This window comes from Solanum lycopersicum, chromosome 5, assembly GCF_036512215.1.
Source record: "Solanum lycopersicum chromosome 5, SLM_r2.1".
NCBI lineage: Eukaryota > Viridiplantae > Streptophyta > Magnoliopsida > Solanales > Solanaceae > Solanum > Solanum lycopersicum.
This window is the reverse complement of record NC_090804.1, coordinates 9,979,865-9,999,159: the sequence shown is the minus strand read 5'-3', so window position 1 is coordinate 9,999,159 and position 19,295 is coordinate 9,979,865.

Genomic DNA, 19,295 nt, shown 5'->3' with positions numbered 1-19,295 from the left:
ATTTTGTATTTAATTAATATTTTTTATAAACATTTTGAAAATCATCTTAAAAAGATTATAATTTTAATAAGTATTTTATTATATTAGTTTAGTTTAAAACATGGTTATATTATTTAATCACTAGTTTACAATTAAGTTTATTATTTTGTTTTGTTAAGATTAAGAAGTTCGTTAATTAATTAATATTAATTTGTCCTATTTGAATCATCGATAATTAATTCTTTTGGTTACATATTTTATTCGTTTGGCTAAATTATGAATTATTCTATTGCAATTGTAGCCAAATCTCTTCAACCCATATAGAGACCAAAGTTTTGGGCCTTTATTTCATCCCGTCCAATTCTCATTTAGTAGCCACAGTCCCAATTTTTCTCACAAAATACCCAGCCAAAAAATCGAGCGGACACCACTCTTTATCTATTGAGAACAGTAGGATTTACATCTCCTCAACCACATATCTAAGAAGGAATTCAATGTCGAATTTAGTATTCACCCTTTGCTTTATCCGATCCCCCCATTCGACCCTATATTCTCATCTATAAACCCCCTCAGCCTTAGTGTTAAGGGCTGAGAAATTTATTTTGGCAAGAAACAAAGTGAAAGTATAGGAAAAGTTGGGAGAAAAAAAAGGAAAAATAGGGGAAAAGGTTGTGGACATAAATAGTACAAAGCCAGCTTACATTGGAAACCAAAAATATAGCGTAAGATAACGAAATGCACAAAGTCATATACAAAATACATAGGGAATAGACTCTGAACGATCGGAGTTTAGAGTTTAGTTTTGAGTTTGCTTTCTCGTTCACTGCTTAGAGTTTGTCGGATTCTCACATGCGGTGGTGGTATATCTCACTTCAACTCGTTCCTGTCTCATTTTTCTTCCCTAAAAAGGTAATCTTCTTTGGATCTTTAAATTGTTTTAGTTGGCATTTCGTTTGAGAACTTAAGATCTCTGTTGGTTTCTTCTGTCCCTTTGATGAACGCACCTGTTCCATCTTGGTTAACTGTTAATGTCAAATAATTGCTTGATTTAATTTCTTAGTTGATGTTTCTCTTTAGTTGTTGAAGATGAAGTTTAAACCCCCTCATAGTGTTATACATTCTTTTATTTTACTTCATTATTTTATTAGATGTCTTGTGTTAGTAGTATTTCAATTAGTTCATATCTTCCTCGAATGTGTTGTTATTGTTGGGAATGGATGAGCTCATGGTTGTCTCTGTTTTGTTCTCTATGCCTCCATCTGTTGCCTTATTATCTTGTGAAGTTTATATTTTTCAAGTGGAACTTTGGTTTTGTTTAACAAAACTAATACGGTATATAGTCTAAGCATGCTTTTAACATATTCAGTTTTATAGCCCAAGCACGATTTTAGAATATTTAGTTTCTTTTGAGTTACCAACCGGTGATTTTCTTTTTTCCTCAACTCGTTATTTTTAATTTTATTATTATATATAGAGTTGTGAGTTTTGTTATGATAATTCATGCCTCGCCCTTTAAGTATGAATATTAAGCCTCGTTGTATATCTTTTTGTATGGGATACCGGCCTTGAGTCCATGAGACTCTACCCTTGCATTTGTAGTTAGATTGAAACCCAACACCGCCATCGAGTCAATCTTGATCAAATATAGGGAAGACGGAAGCTGAAATATAGGAAACAGATTTGGTATACAAGTTTTTATACGTAAGTATACAATTTTTGTATACCTTGCAAAGAAGTCGACATACACCCCTATACATTCACTGTATACAAATGAAGCAGAATCGAAAATGCACTAAAAAGGGACCCAAATGGTGCAGCCCTCTAATTTTAGTATTAAGTACAGGTGGAAGAATAGGCCACACTCACTTTTGAACCATCTTTTAAAATAGGACAAATTTCAAGATTTGGAATTTGGGCCAAAGGGGCCCAAGTTCAAATATTCATTTCCTTTGTTCTTATCTATTTGCTATTTTATTTGACTAACACTTTATGGTTATATTTTATTAATTTCCAAAGATAGCCATTCTCTTTTACATTAGAAAAAATATAAATATTTTTTTAATATATGTAACACCCCAAATCGTAAAAAGACCAAAAAATCAGCTTTTCAGAAATATGCAGCTGCAATCGACGGTTACCCTCGACGGATAGTAGCTTGACCCATGGCCCGTGCTGCACATCTGTCGATTGTGACTGAAACTTCCATAAAAAAAACTCAGCGTAAAAAATTTGACTAAGTATCAACACCCCATTTACCCACTCTCTAAAAAGATCCATGATTGACCAGAACGGTCCCTAGATGGACCCAGACTGTAGGTATGACCGTGGATGGAAATTAGCAAACAGTTAGGGGGAAATTGAAATTGGATCAACTTAAAATGATCATAAATCTTAGCACAAATTGAATTAGGTTTCACATAACATAACAAAGATATATTATTGAATTAGCTTTCCATAGCCACCGACCTTTTTAAAATCTGACCTCTGAATAAAACGTTATGCCCATTTTAATAAAGACCTATAAAAAATACCTAACCTGCGGACCCAAACGACGGACCGTCAGTCCGGGTCATCGTTTGGTCCGACAGAAATTAACTAAGGGGTCTTTTGGTCTTTTCCTACTTCGTTTAAACCTAAAATACATTCTTTTGACCCTAAATCATCAGATTTTTGTCTGTTTAAGCCTAGAAACATAACTAAAACTTACCTAAGTTAAATCCTTAATCAAAAACTTAGAAAACTAGAATCAAGAAAAGAGAAAAAGGTCAATACCCCTAGTTCAAGAATGCATCAAGGTTCCAAAAGTTCCAGCATCAAAATCTAAATATTTTTCCGTGGATTTCATCACCAGTTATGTGAGATTTCACAAGTGGGTTCCTTTTACCCATTTGCTCCCCAGTTTTCAGTTAAATTCTTTATTCTCATATCATGATTAGACCTAGGTTTTCTAGAACTTGGGATAATGCCCAAGTACCTCCTCTACCTATGTCCGAAATCTCCGATACACACTTATACTATACTAAGGTCCTATTACCCCTGAACTTATTTTATTAATAATTTTTTACCCCTTTTTAGCCTACGTGGCACTATCTTATGGGCGCAACGATGGTTGACTTTTTTTTCAAACTAGTGTCACGTAAGCTAAAAAGGGGTAGAAAATTACGTATAAAAAAAGTTCAGAGGGTTAATGGGACCTTAGTATAGTATAAGTGTGTCTCTGGGATGTCGGGCATAGGTTGAGGGGGTACTTGTGCATTTTCCCCTAGAACTTCAATGGAACTTCATGAATTAATTTGTTATATATTCAAAATTATATATCCATGTTATTATTCATTTTATCGCATGAATTTCAGAACCCTAGCTATGCATATCTTTAGTTCTTGAATTGCACATGATAGGTAAAATATTTCAGTTACTTCAGGTATACATGCCTTAGTTATAAATACATAATTACCAGATAAATTATTGCATTCTGAGTTTGCATGTTCAGTTTTGAGCTATCTAGTATTTCAGAAACTCTATAATAATTAGTTAATTACATAATTCATTAGGAGTATCATAACACCGAGTTTGACTAGGGTTTAGCCTACCCAATTAGTCCCATAACTACTAGCCAAGTAGGTTTTAAGTCCCCTCTGTGGGCATTAGCTTAGTGGTCACGCCATCATGCCTTTATACCTCTAAAGGGTATATTCGGTCCTCCCGATGGAGAGTATACATATGCGCCAAATTTAGCTCATGTGGTTTTATTGTCAGTTATTAGTAGGTCCCACATATTAGTCAGACTCTATGGATTGACCATATTCACAGTTCAGCTGTCATTTAGTCTCAACATGTTATAAATTTGGTCATTGCATCCAGTTAGGTAAGAATTCAGTATATCATGTCCAAATTATTATACTTTCTTTTGTGCTTATTCGATTATGTTTTATTTCAGCCTTACTCTATCCTACATGCTTAGTAACTTCAAGTACTGACGTATACATGTGCTACATCTTCTCATGATATTATTCCAGGTTCTCAACATCCAAATAGCGCTTAGGTCAATTTTTGATCTCCAGTTCAACAGATTCTATGGTGACTCCTCATTCTCTGAGGACAATAGTCATGAGTTCATTTCAGTCTTTTAGTCATTTAGTTTCAGGTTTTTCTAGACTTAGTTGGGGCTTGTACTATCATTTGTAGTCAGTTAGAGGCTTATTTCAGACTTAGTTAGCTTCAACTTAGTATTGAGTTAATAACTTCTTTCTATTAAACTCGTCAGTATTTCAAATATTTCAGTTATAGAATATGTGGATTCCCCATCTTTAAATTTTAATTTATGATTTAGCTTCCGCATTAGTTATTTCCTTTAGTATGCTCATTATCATGCCAACAGGGTTTGCTTGAGATCACTTGTGGTCCTAGGTCACGTGTGTGCGTCTTGAGGGTATCTCGGGGCGTGACAAACTTGGTATTAGAGCCCTAGGTTTAAGAGTCCTAGGATGTCTGAAAATATGCACTGAGTAGAGTCCTTTTCATGGGTGTGAGGTGCACCACATCTAATGAGCGGGAGGATACAAAGTTTTTTAGGAAAACTTTAGTTTCTTATTACTCTTATCATGCGTAAGGTATGATCTTATTCCACTCTAATTTGAAGTTGTACGTTTTGGATCATGCCTTCTCGTAGAGCTAACGCTAGGAATGCGAATGCCAGGAATATAAATGTAGCTCCTCCAGTCCCATATCAGAAAGTCTCCAACATTAAGTTCACGAATATCGTACAGATGTTGGCTCAGAGTATGACCAACTAGAGGAGTTGGGTTCAAGCTACTATGAATGAAAATGTTGGATCAACGGCAGCCAGGGTCTCTAACTTTGTTAGGATTAATGCGCCTGAGTTATTAGGATAACACACTAGGGAGGATCCTCAGAATATCTTGGACGAGATCAAGAAGATATTTGAGGTAATGCAGGTTACTTGGAATGATCGGGTTGAGTTGGCATCATACAATTTGAAGGATGTTTCTCATATCTGGTACACTAAGTGTATGAAAAATAGGGGTAAAAATGCAGCTCCTATCACTTGGGTTTGCTTTAGTGAGACCTTTCTGGACATCTTTTTCCCAATAGAGTTGAGAGAAGCAAAATCCCAAGAAATTTATGAAATTAAGGCTGGAAACATGGCAGTTCATGAGTATGAACTCAAGTTTAACCAACTCTATAGATATGTTCCTCACATGGATTCTTACTCCAGGGCTTAGATGTGTATGTTCTTGTATGGAGTATCAAATTTGGTGAAAATAGAGTGTAGAAATTCTATGTTACTGTGAGATATGAATATCTCTAGACTTATCACTCATGCTTAGCAAGTTGAGGGTGATAAGCTTATGGAACATGCCAAGGAGAATAAGAAGGCTAGGATTGGGAACTATGACTATTCTCAGCAGCAATCACGTGGTGGAAATCAGTTGTAGAGTCGGCATAAGTTTTCATCCCCAGCCCCTTCATAAGCTAGTGTTCAATCCTCCGAGAACAAGTTTGACCAGAAGGTTAGAGCAGCAGGCTCTAAGTCTCAAGGAAGTGTTTTAGGCACCAAGACTTACACCACTTGCCCTAAGTATAATAAGAACCATACAGGAGAGTACCTTGTAGGAAAGGAAGGATGTTTTGGGTGTGGTCATCACAAGTTGAGGGATTGTCCTTCTAGAATTGGTCAAGGAGTAGGAAATGGTAGAGATCAGTCTACAACTTCATCAACAGCAGTAAGCCTCCCGACTCAGCAGGGTAACTCATCTTGTACAGGTGGCAATAAGTGCCAGAACAGGTTGTGCTAGACCAACATATTTCCATGGAGAACCGATAAATACTTTTGCTTAGAAAAAGTTTGTGATGAGAAGCGCTCAATTTTTTGTGCTCTTGCTACGAGCAAACGATCCAAAGTATGCTCTTCAGGTTCACTAGGATTAGGGAGGTTCTCTTGATGTAGTTACTGGTAAATGAGTCTCTGACATTGATGTGTATGTATTGTTAGATCCAGGGGGTACTTTTTTTATAACTCCTTACATAGAAGTTCAATTCAGTGTCAATCCTTAATCTCTCTCAGAATCATTATCAGTCTCTACTCCAGTCGGTGACCCAGTTATAGCTAGATGGGTATACAAAAATTGACCTGTCACAGTCTCTTAAAACGTCACCTCAGTAGATCTGGTAGAGTTAGAAATTGTAGACTTCGATGTCATTCTAGCATGGATTGGTAACATTCATGTTATGCCTCAGTCAATTGTAGAACTAGGATTGTTCGTTTTCAGTTTCCAGACAAACCAATCTTAGAATTGAAGGGTATATGGGTAGATTTATTTCTTACCTTAAGGCAATAAAGATGTTATTTTTAATGTTATCTCTATCATCTAGTTCGGGTTAAGGATTCTAGCTCTAAAACCCCGACTCTTTAGCTAGTTCCAGTAGTCAGTGAGTTTTCAGAAGTGTTTCCATAAGATCTTCTCGAAGTTCCTCCCGTAAGAAAAATTGACTTCGAAATTGATTCCCTTCCAAATACCCAATCTATTTCTATTCCTACTTGTAGAATGGCTCTAGAAGAGCTTAAGGAATCGAAAGAGTTGTTGAAAGGCGTTCTAGATAAGGGTTTCATCAGACCTAGTATTTATTTCTGGGGTGCACTAGTGTTTGTTCATAAAGAAGAAAGATGGTTCTCTCAGAATGTGCATTGACTATACACAGTTGAACAAGGTAAAAATGAAGAATAAGTATCCTATCCCAAGGATTAATGACTTGTTTGATCAACTTCAAGGTGCTAGCAATTTCTCAAAGATAGACTTCAAATCAGGTTATAATTAGCTCAGAGTCAGATATAGTGACATTCTGAAAAAATCCTTCACAACTTGGTATGGTCATTATAAATTTGTAGTTATGTTATTTGGACTAACCAATGCTTTTTCAACTTTCATGGATTTGATGAACAGAGTGTTCAGACAGTACTTGGACTTGTTCATTATCATCTTACTGATGATATCCTCATTTACTATTGGAATGAGGAAAAACATGCAAGTCTTTTGAGAGTTGTGTTGTAGAATCTCAAAGATCACCAATTATTCGCTAAGTTTAGAAAATGTGAGTTCTGATTTGAATTTGTTGCTTTCCTTGGTCACATTGTATCTAGCAAAGGGATCCGAGTAGATTCACAAAAGATAGAAGCAGTGAAATAATGGACCATACCTACCTCTTCAACATATATGAGAAGTTTCTTAAGTCTAGCGGGATATTATAGAAGGTTCGTGGAAGAATTCTCATCTATAGCCTCACCATTGACTATGTCAAGTTTTAATGATCAGATAATTGTGAGAAAAGCTTTGCAGAATTGAAAACTAGATTGACTACAACTCCTGTCTTGACTCTACCAGAGGGCTTAGATGGTTATGTGATCTATTGTAATGTATACAGAGTTTACCTTGGTAAAGTGTTGATGCAACGAGATAAGGTTATAGCTTATGCTTCTAGACAGCTGAAGGTGCATGAGAAAAACTATCCAACTCATAACCTCGAGCTCACAGCAGTGGTGTTTGCACTCAAGATCTGGAGACACTACTTGTATGGTGTTCATTTAAATGTGTTCACTGATCATAAGAGCCTTCAGTATGTGTTCACCCAGAAAGAGTTGAATCTTCGCCAGAGGAGATGACTTGAGTTCTTTAAGGATTAAGATATGAGTGTGCATTATCATCCTGGTAAGGTGAATATAGTAGCAAACACTCTTGGTAGACTATATAATGGGTAGTGTAGCCCATGTTGAGGAAGAAAAGAGGGAGCTAGTGAAGGATATTCATAGGCTTGCTCGCTTAGGAATTTTACTTATGAGCATATCAGCCAGTGGTGTAATAGTTCAGAATAGGGCAGAATCTTCTTTGGTAGTGGAGGTTAAGGAGAAACAAGACAGAGATCCCATCTTGCTTGAACTTAAGGGTGCAGTCCATAATCAGAGAGTGGAGGTTTTCTCCAAAAGGGGAGATGGTGTACAAACAAGGGTGTATGACTAAAGAGATCGACATTTCGACTTGGAAGTGGGAAGCGATCAATATGGATTTCATCACAGGATTACCGCGTACTCATAGACATCATGACTCTATTGGGGTGATAGTTAATAGGATAACTAACATTCTCGCTTTTTGGCGGTCAAGATTACAGATTCTGCAGACTATGCCAAGCTTTACGTTAATAAGATTGTGAGGTTACATGGGGTTCTCTTGTATATCATCATAGATAGAGTTCCTCACTTTACCTCTCATTTGTGGAAGTCATTTTAGAAGGGTCTTGGTACTCAAAGTAACCTTAGTACAACATTTCATCTACAAATTGATGGACAGGCAGAGCGTACCATTCAGACCCTAGAGGATTTGTTGAGAGCTTGTGTGATCGATTTAAAGGGTAGTTGGGATGACACTTTTCTCTGATTGAGTTCGCCTACAACAATAGCTACTATTCCAGCATTTAGATGGCCCCTTATGATGCTTTGTATAGACGAAGATGTAGATCTCCTGTTGGTTGGTTTGAAGTAGGTGAAGAAGTTTTTATAGGGCTAGATTCAGTCCTTTAGGCGATGTAGAAAGTGCAACTATTAGAGATAGACTTAAGAAAACTCAAAGTCATCAAAAATCTTATGCAGGTGTAAGGAGAAGGGAACTAGAGTTCCAAGTTGATGATTGGTTTTTCCTGAAAGTCTCACCTATAGATTGATAAGATTTGGAAAGAAAGGGATGCTCAATCCTTGATATGTAGGCCCGTACGAGATCTTTAAAAGGGTTATAAAAGGTGGAATATGAGTTAGAGTTGCTAGCACAATTAGCAGCAGTGCATCCGGTCTTCCACATCTCACTCTTGAAGAAGTGTGTGGGTGATCAAGCCTATATAGTGCCATTAGGGAGTGTGGCAATGAAAGATAGTCTTTCTTATGAAGATGTACCAATTGAGATTCTTGACCGTTAGGTTAGAAAGAAACAAAGAAGTCGTTTCATTCAAAGTTTTGTGGAGGATTCAGTCCGTAGAGGGAGCTACATGGGAAGTAGAAGCAGCTGTGAGCCAAGTATCCTCACCTCTTTCCTGCTGATTCCACTCCAGGTTGAGGTAATAATTCCTTTTCAGTTTACAGTTATTCATAAGTGAATTAAGTCTTAGAATTATGTTTCCTTAGTTTGTACTTGCATTTTCAGCGTATTTGCATGTTCTCGAAACTCAATTCAGTCAGAAACTCAGTTCTCAATGTTTAGTAGTACAACTTGCAGCTCTCTCCCTCTATTTAAGCTATTTTAGTGTTCATTTGAGGACGAATGTTCCCAAGGGGGAGATAATGTAACACCATGTGTCCAAAATAGACCATTTTTTTGAAATGTGCAGGTGCAATCAATGGTAACCATTTACGGACTGTAACTTGACCCACGACCTGTGCGGCACATCCATTTATTGTGATTGAAACTTCCTCCAAAACACTCAACCAAGAAAATTTGACTCAGTTTCGAACGATGGATGGACCTACAGTCCGTAGGTTAGACTATTATCCGTAGTATGTGTACATCGATCAACACCCCATTTATTTACTCTCTGCTAAGAATAACGATTGACCAACACAGTCTGTAGATGGACCCACGGACCGTAGGTATGACCGTTGGTAGAAATTACTAGATAGTTAGGGGAAAATTGCAGTTGGGTCAACTTTAAATGATCATATATCTTAGCACAATATGAATTATGTGTTCCTTGAAAAACAAAAAGATAGATAATTGAATTATCTTTCTATAGCCACTAACCTTGCTAAAATAATACCTCTGAGTAAAAAGTTATGTCCATTGTAGTAATGGCATGTCCAACATACCCAACCTACGGACCGTCGATTGAACGATGAACCGTCAGTCCAGGTCGTCATTTGATCCGACAACAATTAACTTAGGGGTCTTTTGGTCTTTTCCTACTTACTTTAAACCCTAAGATACGTTGTTTTGACCTTAAATCATCATATTTTAGTCAGTTTAAGATTAGAAACATAACTAAAACTTACCTAAGTCAAATCATTAATCAAACATTAAGAAAAGTAAAAGCAAGAAAGGAGGAAAAGGTCAAGAACCCTAGTTCAAGAACGCGGCAAGGTTCCAGCAGTTCCAGCCTCGAAATTTAAATATTTCTCTGTGGATTTCATCACCAGCTATGTGATATTTCACTAGTGGGTTCCCTTTACCCATTAGGTCCTTAGTTTTCAGTCAGATTCTTAATTCTCATATCATGATTAGACCTAGGGTTTCTAGAACCTTAATAGAACTTCATGAATTAATTAGTTATATGTTCAAAATATGATATCCATGTTAATTTTCAGTTTATCACATGAATTTCAGAACCCTCGCTATGTATTTCTTTAATTCTTGAATTAAACATGCTAGGTCAGATATTGTAGGTAAACATGCCTTAGTTATAAATGCATAATTACTAGATAAATTGTTGCATTCTCAATTTGAATGTTCAATTTTGAGCTATCCAGTATTTACAGAAACACAATCATAACCATTTAATTACATAATTCATTGGGAGTAGGATAACACCGAGTTGGACTAAGGTTCACCATACCCAATTAGTCCCAGAACTCTAGCCAAGTAGGTTGTAAGTCCCCCGTGTGGGCATCAATTTAGTGATCACGCCAGCATGTCTTTATACCTTTGGCAGGGTATATTGGGTCCTCTCGATTGGGCGTATACATCGGACTCCACATTTATCTTATGTGGTCTTATTGTTTATTATTAGTAGCCCCCACAGATCAGTCAGACTATAATGCATTGACCATATTCACAATTAAGTTATCATTTAGTCTCAGCCTGTTATAAATTTAGTCATTGCATTCAATTAGCTCAAAATTCAGTATATTATGTTCAGATTATTATACTTGATTTTGTGTTTGTTCAATTATGTTTTATTTCAACTTTAGTGTATCCTACATGGTTAGTACCTTCAAGTACTGATGCATATGTGTGCTACATCTTCTCATGAGGCAGGTCCAGGTTCTCAGCATCCTGATCGTGCTTAGGTCGATTTTCGATCTCCAGTTCAGCAGATTCAGTGGTGAGTCCTCATTCTCTGAGGAATATAGTCATGAGTTCATTTCATCCTTTTAGTCATTTAGTTTCAGTTTTTGCTAGACTTAGCTGGAGCTTGTCCCAGCATTTCTAGCCAGTTAGTGGCCTATTTCAGACATAGTTAGTTTCAGCTTAGTATTGAGTTAATAACTTCCTTGTATTAAACTCGTCAGTATTTCAAATATTTCAGTTATAGAATATGGGTATTCCCAATCTTTTCATTTTAAATTATGATTTAGCTTCCGCATCGGTTATTTTTTTTAGTGTGCTCATTATCATGTTAGCAGGGTTAGCTTGGGATTACTTGTTGTCCTAGGTCCCGTGTCCACGTCTCGGTGGTTACTCGGGGCGTGAAAACATATATTTTATAACTTCTCCTTTTTTTTTATTGTTTTGATGTTCATTTTGTCAATACTTAATTCATTCCCTTCAGAAAAAACCCCAGAGATCTTTTCCCTTAAGATAATATAATAATAATGATAGTAAGTAAATGAATAAAAAATGAATTTCCTTTATGTAGTTTAAAATTTGGAAATATATTTGAAAAGTCATTTTAATCAAATAGCCGATCAACCGCAAGTTACTGGACATTTTGAGGGCCTAACACCTTCTCGGAATGTATACTAAACTTCGAACCTATTTTTTAAATTGATTTTGAACTTTTTAAATCTTTTGAAAGTATTAAGTTCATTATTGATTTTACTAAAAATTAATTCGCGACTCAAGTTTAATAAATTTTTTGAAAACCTAGTGATTTTTCTTTTTCTTTTATTTCTTTCGAGTAAAAGAGGTAGAACCCAATAAAAGCGATGATATAGTGGGTGTATCTATGTGAAGCTTCTTCAGGGTGAGTTTTTTTTGTTGAAGATGTGAGGGAGTGAAAATATTTTGTAATTTCTACTGCCTAGAAATACAACTATATAATATCCGTTTAATTTGAGATGGGGGTTAACAAAATGAGGGCTAGATATTAGAGAATGCCACAATTTTGAAACAGACAAACATTTCAATAGAGACTTTGTGGGAAGCCTTAAGAGAATATTTGTTATGACTTAATTTGGGAGTATAGAATCATGATTTTATAGTGAAAATGAAACGATACCGTGAGAAAAGGAATTTTAATAGAAAAGTCTGATAAATCTAATCACAAAAAGAAAGAAACGAAAGCATGGTCGAATTTTTTCCACTTAAGTGAGGAAGTTCTTCTTTGAAGTTTTTCACTAAAATTCTGTTCTCTTAAAATGACATTGTCTGGCTCATGTATTTATGAAGAAAATAAGATAAGGAATAATTTAAAGAGATTCAAAATGTTCTGATATATATATATATATATATATATATATATATATATATATATATATATATATATATATATATATATATTTCTTTGCAGAACGAAGAGTTATTAAATGCTATAAATGCTATCGAGTGTATAAAAGTAATGATTGAGGAAGAGTAAAGTTCTTCTAGAAGCTTTCAATGAGATTTCAATGTTTCATCTCAGTGTTAAATTAAAAGAAAATAGTTATAGCCTCTTACTCTCTCTTGAAGGAGTAACTTTACTAATGAACTGTCTAAAATTATGTATCTTGATATTGTAGTGCTCTTTCATTATACTTATTTTCAAATTTATTTGTTATCATGTTAATCCTATAATTATTATTTTTTTGGTTGAATCTACTATTATATTTCATGAGAAATTAAATAAACCAACATAAGTGAAGATATGCTAACGATTTTTACCAAAAAACAAATGGATTACGAATTAAAATTTTGTCATCAATTATCACATTATATTGAATGGTATAAACTTTTTTCCATTTTTGGTTCCATGCACCTTGCAAAATTCCGTAAAATATTAGTTGTGCTATAGCACAAAACTCAACATCTTTTATTTGGAGTATAAATTTGTATGTAAGAAATGACAGAAGTTCCAAACAATAATTAAATTTCAACTCAGAATCTTAAAAGTATGATGAGTTCAATGCTAAAATATTAAAGATATACCAAACTTATCAAATTAAAATCATAAATCGACACTAATTGGTTTTCTTATTAATTCAAATCCTCTTTTTAGTTACTTCAAACCATATGGGAGAACAATAATGACATGAAAAACGACAATATTTATTAATTCTCTAAGTAAATGGGTGTTGATTTTCATTATATAGGCATATGAATAATTTGAAATAAAATTAAAAAGTCGCATAAACTATTATTTTGATGATTAAAATTATTTTTGAAAAACACAATTCTAAGTTAACATTATGCTCCATAAAATAAGTTAACATTTCGCTGGATAAACAATAATAATAAATTCTTTCACATCATTCACATGAAGGTCAAATTTAAATTATTTTAAATTTTTATTCTTATGGAAAGTCAAGTTTATGTTTAATGTTGAATTAATAATTTTTCTTCTCTGATGTTTTTCCATTCAGATTTATAGTTATTCTTAATTTATAGGCTTTTAAATAATCTTCTATGTATTACAAATGTAATATTCTTTATTACGATAAAATTATATGTTTGACTCATATATTAATTTTTCTTGGGTATGTAAAGGGTGGCACTTCAACTTGTTCGATTTGATAAGAATAGACACAATAAATACTTCTAGTCCCATTATTTTTTCATTTTACCTAATATCACCTATGTTTATTTAATTTACTTATATTGCTTACTATTTTTGTAAGATAATTACAGGAAATAAAAAATAAGGCAATTATGCTTAAAACGTTCATTATTCTGCATGAAATAAACAATGTTGATTGAAAGGAGGAGTATATCTACTTGCTTAACTTTGTATGAAGAAAAACTATCTAGGAGGTTGACCAACAGGTCATAGAGGTTAGTTTTCATCTCATCATATATATTAAACAAGTTATGAAAATAAATATTTAAAAGAAAATTCTTAATTGTGATGGCGCCACATAGGCGGGTCTAAAGTTCTTTTTTATGTATGTATATGATTTAACATTGTGTATAACGTATATCTTATATATATATAAATACATTTTCATTGTCTTTTTTTTCTTTGCTGAACGAAGAGTTACTAAATATTATCGAGTATACAAAAAACTAATGATTGATGAATTGTAAAGTTGCCTTGGAAGCTTTCAAGGAGATTCCAATGTTAACACCTTATTGTTAAGTTAAAAAGATAGTTACAATCTCTTAGGCTCTTTTGACGGATTAATTTTTCTTATGAATTGCCTAAAATTATATAGCTTTATTTTTTTAATTAATACTTATTTCAAAATTTAATTGCTATCATGTTTATTCTTTTTTCGATTTATTTATTTTTGTTTCAATCTACTATAATATTTTATAATAAAATCAAATAAACCAACATATGTAAAGATATGCTAACTATTTTTACCACTAAACCAAATAGATTATGAATTAAAATTTTACCATCAATTGTCACATTATATTTAATGGAATTAACTTCTTTCCATTTTTGGCTTTATGCACCTTGCGAGATCTAGTAAAATATTAGTTGCGCAATAGCACGAAACTCAACATATTTTATTTGGAGTATAAATTTGTATGTATGAAATGATAAAAATTTCAACAAAAATTCAATTTTAACTCGGAATCTTAAAATATTGATGAGTTTAATGCTAAAAATATTAAAGATTAATCGAACATACCAAATTAAAATCATAAATTTGTCATTAATTGTTTTTCTTTTTTATTTCAAACCCTCTTTTTAGTAACTCCAAATCATAATGACATGAGCACCGTCAATATTTATTAATTCTCTAAGAACAAGGGTGTTGATTTTCATTATATCCGTATGTAAATAATTTAAAATAAAATTTAACAAAATCACATAAAATATTCTTTTGATAATTAAAATTAGTTTTTTAAAAAACGATTCTAACTTAACATTATGCTTGATAAAGAATAATAAATTAATTCTTTCAGATCATTTACATAAAGGTCAAATTGTAAATTATTTTAAGTTGTAATTCTTACGGAAAGTCTAATTTATGTTTAACATTTAATTACCTATTTTTCTTCTTTGATGTGGTTCCATTCAAATATATAGTTATTCTTAATTTATCGGTTTATTTATTGTCCTCTGCATATTACAAATATAATATTTTTTATTCAGCGAGAGTTGTATGTTTAATTCATATTTTAATTTTTCTTCGGTGTGTAAAGGGTGGCACTCCAATATTACAATTTGATAATAATAGACACAATAGATATTTCTAGTCTCATATGTTTTTTCTTTTGCCTAATATCATCTATGTATGTTTAAACTACAATTTTTTGCTTAAAAATATATGATTATTATTCCTTAGCTATATGATAGACTGCATTCTTGATACTGAAGAATTAATTCACACACAAAGCTTAAATTTTCAATTAAAAGAATATCAAGTATGCAATTTATTGAAATATTCGTGCATGAAGTGGTACGACTAGAATTCATTGATTGGATTTATTTAGCGATACTCTCTCTAAATAATAAAAATTTTAAGCTAACTTAATTAAAAGTTGCGTGTGCAAATTAATTATTCTGCCTCAATTCATGTGATATATTTATTGTTAAATTTATGGAATATGAAAAGACTTTTCAATGTTTCAAAACTATGCTTAAAATAAGTATAATTTACATAAATCTCATAGTGCTAATAGTAAGTAAATCATTTTCCGACTCTTTATAAAATTACAAAAATTTCTTAAATTTATGAACTTCGGATACATAAGCAGACATCAAGATACATAATGGAGGAATGTATCCGACATGGGATGAATACATCAAGTAGATATAGATGTATTAGAGAGGGACTAGGAATCTTGGATACATAAGGATGGATATATTTGAGAGAGATCGGAGAGGGATGTAGTAGCGAAGGGATAGGACATCTAATTACATAAGGGAGGATGTATGAGAGGGAATGGATATAATGAGAGAGTATAGGAATATATAAGCGAGAGGGGGCGTCATATATATATATATATATATATATATATATATATAAAGGTCATATTTAATTAACAAATAATCTCATTTGGACTACAAAATTATTTATTTTACCATATTCCTGAGATATGCAAAAAAAATCATTTTCATTAATTTCACACTGACTATTTTATCTATATTATTAATTTATTAATTTTATAGTTGATTGATTTCTTGTCATTTTCTTCTTGAATTTTGATTATGTCACGACCCAAACCGGGCCGCAACTGGCACCCACACTTACCCTCCTATGTGAGCGAACCAACCAATCTAACCTTAACATTTCAATATAATATCAACAGAAAGTAATGCGGAAGACTTAAACTCATTAAATAAAGACCAATTCATTAACTTCTAAAATTAAACATCTATTATTCCCCAAAATCTGGAAGTCATCATTACAAGAACATCTACGATCAAATGACTAAACTAAGAGTATTCTAAAAGCTAAAAATACATAAGAAGCTAGTCCATGCCGGATGTTCAAGGCATCAAGACTTGAAGAAGAAGATCCAGTCCAAGCTAGAAGCATTAGCTCACCCTGAATTTCCGATGTAGTAAGACTGGCTTTAATTACTGTTGAGTTGAAGACGATGGCACGTTTGCTGCACTCCACAAATAAACAAGAAGAGAACATAAAAGTAGGGGTCAGTACAAAACACGGGTACTGAGTAGATATCATCGGCCAACTCAAAATAGAAAACAATATATACCAAGTAATATCATAAAATCAACTATGATACTCAACATGTAGCAACAACAAGCACTATATTATTAACAATTACCATCAAGTTCACACATGAGGACTCAAGCCTCAATACCATACTCATTTGGGAATCATGTTCATTAGATTGAGTATATTAACATCTTTCAAGATTCATTATCTTTATTTCTCTTGTGTCGGCACGTGACACTCTGCTCTCTCATATTCATTAATCCTCTTGTGTCGGTACATGACACTCCGATCCTCTAAATCTACGTGTCGGTTCGTGACACCCGATCCCCTAAATCTACGTGTCGGTTCGTGACACCCGATCTCCTAATTCTATGTGTCGGTTTGTGACACCCGATCCCCTAATTCTACGTGTCGGCTCGTGACACCCGATCCCCTAATTCTACGTGTCGGTTTGTGACACCCGATCCCCTAATTCTACGTGTCGGTTCGTGACACCCGATCCCCTAATCTCATTCTATCAACTCATCAATCCTTCTCCCTTACCAAGGCATCATCAATCTCATCAAAAGGTTCATCAAGCCTTCTCCCTTACCAAGGCATCATCATTAAAAAGAGATTAGGTTTTTATCAAGATTTGGGATTCAATAACTTCATCATGCTTAATATAATCACAATTATATAATCACGTTCATGCATGCATACAATTAAGCACATAGCAGGGTTTACAATACTATCAATATATATCATTCTCTATTAAGAGTTTACTATGAAAGCATGAAAACCATAACCTACCTCCACCGAAGAATTGAAACCAAGCAAGTTAATCCTCAAAGCTTGGTGCTTTCCTCTTTCTTGTTCGACTCTCTCTCTCTTTCTCTTGTTCTTTCTATTTTCTTTATTCAAAACCCTCTTCCTTTTACCCTAATTAACATATAATTAAGAATAAAAGATGGCAATAATGCCCCACAAATTAGCTTAAGGTTACCTCTTTTAACCCCCAAGTAATTAGACTTATTAACATTAACCCACTAACTTTATAATTAAGGCAAGAATAGTCAAAAACGTCCCTTAAAATGTATCAAGAAATCCGACCCAGACTGGGATTTCGCAGTCTGTGACGGCCCGTCGCGCCTGCGACGGTCCGTCCTGTTGCCTGTCACAGAGTTCAGAGACTCAATTTCTCTGAAGAATCTGTGACGGTCCGTCCTGCCATTCCGTTACGAAGTTCAGAGAGTCGATTTCAGTACCCAATTTTCAGTTTTTCTAAGTGTTTTGAAACGAGACCCTGCGACGGTCCGTCATGCCCATGACGGTCCGTCGTTGGGTCCGTCGCCTCAGCCTGTTTTTCCAGAATAAAATCTGCTGCTCAAAACGACTAAATAGGTCATTACAGATTATTAAGAAACAAAATCTTTTTAAAAAAAAAATCATATTGCTGAGATATGAAAGAAATTAAAACTAAAATTGGCTAGTTTCATAGTTGATTGATATCTTATCATTTTCTAGAACTTTGACCATTAGTTTTTGTACATCATGAAATTCATATATTAAGGAGTTTTTCCTCTTATGAGAAAAAATTCATATGAAAAATATGAACAATAAATAACACCATTTTAATTTTTAATTTTCTCTTTTGTTCCTCAAGGAGTTTTAGTTCACAACAAAAACTTGTTATCAAGTGAATTTCTCTCTACATTATTAGTGTACATAAGTTAAAATCTTATTTATTTTATATATTCATGAAATGTTTTAAATGTTACTTGCAATTTGTAGAGAATTTGAGAGATATGAGGTACTTATCAAGTGAGTTTTTTCTTTTTATTTTCTCTCCTCATCCTGCTCTTAACTAATATCATCCATCAAATCTGCATCAAAAGTTATTACAAAAAAAGGCCTAAAATACCCTCAAATTATTAAAAATGGTTCACAATTACCCTAATCCACCTATTGACTCTAAAATATCCTCCTCATCCACCTGCTGGCTCACAAATACCCTCTCCATCCACCTTTGGTTCCAATTTTAGTCATTTCATTAATGGAGCAACATTTAAAATAATTAAATAATTAATAATTAAAATAATTCTTTTAATTACGTAGTGCTCAACCACTGATTGCAATTTAATTATTCAATATAATTTTAAACAAACCCATTTTTAACTAAATTCGTCCGTATACTTATTAAACCCGTCTGCACCAATATAAAAAGAACCCAATTTGTCTCAACCAGTATATGGCGAGACTATCAAATTCCATCTTTACGAGCACTTATGGCTTCTCTACACTATCGATGGTGGCATTTGTGTGCTTTTTGGAGCTCTCCACTGTTGTACAACTGCTTGTTTCATGGCTTCTGCTGAATGGCGTTGTTCTCTGCTCGTTCTCCAAGATGCTCTGTCGTAAAGAAGGACGAAGAGGAGGGAAAATGGATCTGGGCGGCGGATTAGGAGAGGAGAGGAGGAGAATGAAGAAAAAATAAGGGGTTTGGGATCTTTTGTATAAAATAGGAAAGCAAGGATCTTAAATCACAATCATTGATCAAATTCATATGAGC